The 5,250-nt window shown below is 44.2% G+C and overlaps 1 pseudogene; it reads right to left on the bottom strand.

Annotated features, from left to right (window-relative positions):
• Positions 1–653: 653 nt before the first annotated feature.
• Positions 654–2,775, bottom strand: LOC119526731 (annotated as a pseudogene).
• Positions 2,776–5,250: the final 2,475 nt, after the last annotated feature.

The raw sequence follows: 5,250 nt of genomic DNA, 5'->3' as shown, positions 1-5,250 counted from the left end.
CCCAGCTTCTTAATAAAGCCGGCCTTCACCCCCATCACTTGAATGAGGACATGACTCATTCCGCAGACATCTGTCTTTTAGCCCCACTCCTCATATTTCCTCTATGTACCAGGTCTTCAGTTGTGTCTGAGGAACAGCATATCATATACTATTAAGCTGCACATCTATGCTAAGCATATTGGACAATGACATGGAAAAAAATTTAATTATGAACCTAAGTTATTTGGTGTACAGTATTTCAAAAGGTGCAATATTTTTCTTCATTTATCAATAAAAGAAGTTGGAAATTAACTTGAAAAAAATTAGCATATGGCAAACAAATTCCCTTGGAAGTTACGGTCACATATATAGTGCATCCCAGAACAGAGGATGGGCAAGATAGTTTCTGCCCGTTTTCATGAGTTTCATCAAATACTGGATCTGCTCAAGGGTGGAGAGAAAACACAGCTTTCAAAATGGAGTACGTTATTTTCTGAGGCATTAAATGTACTCCTTCTTAAGAGCACCAGGCAAGGAACATGTTTTCTAAACTAGATCTGGGAAGTGGAATTTGGAATCAACTCATCCTCCTCCCTCAAGGGCTGTCCACCACTGGTTAATGAATTAAAAAACAAGACTAAATAAAACAAACCTTTCTAAACCCCCACCTCCCATTACCCCTGAAAAAAAAAGGGGGGGGGGAAGAAATAAAACCAAAACATCAAGATGTCCCAGATTACTCTCTAGAGTGGAACCAGAGAGCAGCTTCAATAATTCAAATTAGTCTGTTACAGAGTCATCACAAACATGCCTTGCTTTTTTTTTAAATAATTCAATTTTATTGAGATATATTCACATACCATACAGTCATACAAAGCGTACAATCAGTTGATCACAGGACCAACATATAGTTGTGCATCCATCACCAAAATTAATTTTTGAACATTTTCATTACCACACATACAAAAGTAATAAGAATAAAAATTAAAGTGAAAAAGAACAAAGTAAAAAGATCACTGGGTGAATTTTTTTTTTTTTGCCCCCATTTTTCTACTCATCCATCCATACATTGAACAAAGGGGAATGTGAGCCACATGGCTTTCCCAATCACACTGTCAGCCCTCATAAACTACATTTTTATACAATTGTCTTCAAGATTCAAGGGTTCTGGGTTGTAGTTTGATAGTTTCAGGTATTTACTGCTAGCTATTCCAATTCATTAGGACATAAAATGGGTTATCTATATTATGCGTAAGAGTGCCCACCAGAGTGACCTCTCAGCTCTTTTTGGAATCTCTCAGCCACTGAAGCTTATTTCATTTCATTTTACATCCCCCTTTTGGTCAAGAAGATGTTCTCCATCCCACGATGCCAGGTCCAGATTCCTCCTGGGGAGTCATAGTTCATGTTGCCAGGGGTATTTACACCCCTGGGTGTCAGATCCAACATAAGGGGGAGAATGCCTTGCTTTCAACCAAAAAAATAATTTTTGAAATAGCAAAACAAAAACCAGTACTGATCACTTTTCTGACAATACACAATCATTCAAAATTAACTAGTATTGGGAGGGAGGAGGAGAGCCATACCTATGGGCCTTGTCTCACCCAAGAGCATGTGGGTAGATGCAGGCCATTTGTCATTATTACAAAAATGAATTTTAATTTTTAATCTTTGGTTTGATTTAAACATAGCTTTCAGTATGATGCTGACCCCAGCTGTGCAGAAAGGGCTCTGGAGAGAAGTTCCCAGCAGCTCACACCTGCAGCTCTCCTTCGGTTCTGGAGATTTCAGGGCAGCAAATCTTGCTTCATCAGATGCATTCTTTAGGCCTTTCTGTGTGAGAGTTAAACTCTCCACATATTTGACAGTCTTCAGGTCACGGGGCAGCTTTTCCGCAGTCTCCAGAGTGATCAACTTCTGTTTGTTCTTGGCAAGTTTCTCGATAGTAGAGGGGTCATCTCTGAGATCCATTTGCTTCCCAATGAGCAAGAAAGGAGTCTTTGGACAGTAGTGAATTATCTTGGGAACCCACATTTCTTTCACAATTTCAAATGAGGACGGAGAGACTATGGAAAAACAGACTAGAAATATGATTGCGGATAACTCGGCATTCGTAATATGTCATAATCCTCTTGTCCTGCAATATCAAAAAGTCCGAGAGTATATGGCTCTCTACCAGCCATAACTATGACTGCATAGCTGTCAAAAACAGCTGGTGCATATTCAGACGGAAATGTGTTTGTTGTGTAGGGTATCAGGAGGCATGTTTTACCAACAGCACCATCACCCACAACAACGCATTTAATTGTCTGATTGCTGACACAGTTTTGCAACCATTTTAAATGTTTCAAATTCAATGTTGACCTCAGCTCCTCTGCCAGGGCGTTGGTTTTATACCATTCTTTACCTATATTTTCCCCGACTTTTTTTGTTAAAAACTCCTTCACATCGAACAATCCTTTCCTCCAACAAAAAGAAGTGCAGGACTGTGGGAAAAGCAGAGATCTGGCATCTACTCGGGGGCCATCAGTTCTGGAGTTTGGTCTTCAGCTTCTTGAGCCCAGAAGCCATCTCTGCATGACTCACATATTGCTGAATTCCCATGAGATTTAATTTCCCAATTCATGGTGGGAAGCCCTGCTTTCCCTCTCCTTTCACCTCCCTTCCCGAGCTTTGGATGGATTCCAAACTAATGGTTGAGAATAAGAGGAGAGGTTGAGGCCACTTGACCCAAGTGTTGAAGAGCAGAACAAACTGTCCCTGCTCCTGGCCAGAGGATACCTCCTGGACATTCATGTTCCCTGGACCCCATGTCTTCCTGGATCCAGCTGGACACGCACAGGCATTTTGCTTTCCTGAGCCCCAGTTCTCGACGGGTTAATGCCATGATTCAGCTGCAATCCAGTCTCAGCTCTCCTGAGCTTGGGAGACACCCTGTCTCTCCCTCACCCCACACCCCACTCTTTCCCTGCACCTTGAGGGTGAAGGCAGCAGGGCTGGTGGAAGCCGTGGCTCCTAACCTGCCTGGAATTTGCTGGCACCCAAACAGCTGAGAATGCAGGGGGAAGAATGATGAGCCTTGGCAGCTGCCAAGCTCCCCAGCTGGGGAAGGTGGCTAGGCGGGGCTGAAACAGGGTGCGGCGACAGGTCTGGGAGCTCCAGGGCCCACCCAGGCATCTGGCTGGTTCTGGAGGGTTGGGTACACTGACCCATCGTGGAACACTAGGTCCAAAGCACAGGCTACTGCTGAGCACCTCTTGAGCACAGTATTTGGTAAACAATTGAGCTCATGAAGGAATGGACAGATGCATGAAAGGAAAACCTCTGGAAACCTGAGATGCATTATCTGCAAAACCAGGTAATAGTAGAGTGGTTTGAGAATTAAGTGACTTAATACATATAAGGTACTTAGAATAGTTCTAGTAAGTACTTATAAGAGTCTGGCACACAGGATAGGGCAGGTTCTGGGTCTGATGCATCCATTATCCTCCACATAACTATTAAAACAAGAGGAAAAAATCAAGATCATAACAAAAATCATCCATCCCATGCTCTCATGAGACCCTATGAAGTAGAGCCCATTCTGAAGATGTGTAACAGGCATGAAGGGGCTGTGTCTCACCCATAAATAACCAGCCACTGCTGAACCATAGCAGAGGAGACACGGAGTGGCCACTCACAGAGGACCTGGTGCTACCAGGGGCTCAGGAAGAGCTTGCTCCTCCCTTGGGCTTTCTGCCTCCCACCCTCTCCCATGGCCCACCACCTGGTCATAGAAGCCTGCTGCGGCAGGTAAGAGAAGCCACATTTCATAGATAAGGAAACAAGGTGCCGAGAGATCAGAGGCAGTGCCAGGACCAACATTCTTTCCTCTGTGCGGCCTCCCTGGTGGCCTCCGCCAGACCTGTCCTCATTCCTGAGCCCACCTCCTACTCCACCCCTCCACGACTCCTGCCTTCCTTAGTTCGAGTCATCTGGGCCTCTCTCCACCCAGGAAGTCTTTCCTCAGTGACTCGCCTGACTTGGAAGGGCTCTGAGGAGCATTGTCACCCTGAGCATCCACAATGCAAGTGGACGGAGCCCTTTCCTTTTCTGCATGAACTTGGTGAACCAGAGACAGACTGGGAGGATACTTCTTGAAGTTGTTGGCCAAAGCCAAAAGAATTAACAGAAAACTCCACGCTGTGAATGTAATTAACGCTACTGAATTTTCTTAAAAGTGGCAATTTTAGGTTGTATATATGTTACTAAAACAAAAAAAGAATTTTTTTTAAAGACTCAAATAAAAAAATAATTCCCTCCAACAGCTATTTACTGAGCCTCTACCATGTACCAGGCATAGGGGCCCTGCTATCAAAGAGTCTCAGTCTGAGGTGGGGGGTGGGGAAACAGGTTCACTGACAGGTGTTTATAGAAGGAGTTTTGTGTTGTGATATTGGGTGGTGCCTCTGTAGCCCAGAGAGGAGAGCCAGGTTTTGGATGTTATTTTATTTATTTATTTATTTTTAAATTCAGTTTTATTGAGATATACTCCCATACCATGCAATCATCCATGGTATACAATCAACTGTTCACAGTACCATCATACAATTGAGCATTCATCACTTCGATCAATTTTTGAACATTTTCCTTACACCAGAAAGAATCAGAAAAAGAATAAAAAATAAAAATAAAAAAAGAACACCCAAATCATGACCCCCCACCCTATTTTTCATTTAGTTTTTGTCCCCATTCTTCTACTCATCCATCCAAACACTGGATAAAGGGAGTGCGATCCACAAGGCTTTCACGATCACACTGTCACACCTTGTAAGCTACACTGTTACGCACTCGTCTTCAAGAGTCGAGGCTACTGGGTTGGAGTTTGACAGGTTCAGGTACTTACTTCTAGCTATTTGGGTCTTATTTTAACAGACTACAACTTGCTCCTTTCCCTATAAGGGCATCCTCATCACAAGGGGCTGATGTGGCTGTGCCCAGGTCCTTCCCCGCCAGCTCCCAGCTACCATGGGGCTGTCACTTCGGAAGGACCACCACCGACCACACCTCTGCTTTCCCATCTGTAAAATGCACCCCTTGCCTGACGTAGAGCAAACATGTGTAAAGCTGCTACGCACAGCTGGTCCTCCATAGACCACAGATGCGAAGTTCCATCTCAAATTTGTCAGCCTCCCAAGCAGTTCATGTTCTGTCTGAAGGTCACAGCAAGGTCTCGTGTTCTGTTTAGCCCTGCTGGCCTTTCCTGCCTGGCTTCCTGCTTCCCCGTCATTC

Source organism: Choloepus didactylus, chromosome 1 (assembly GCF_015220235.1).
Source record: "Choloepus didactylus isolate mChoDid1 chromosome 1, mChoDid1.pri, whole genome shotgun sequence".
Lineage (NCBI taxonomy): Eukaryota > Metazoa > Chordata > Mammalia > Pilosa > Megalonychidae > Choloepus > Choloepus didactylus.
This window is presented reverse-complemented; position numbering and strand designations above follow the sequence as displayed.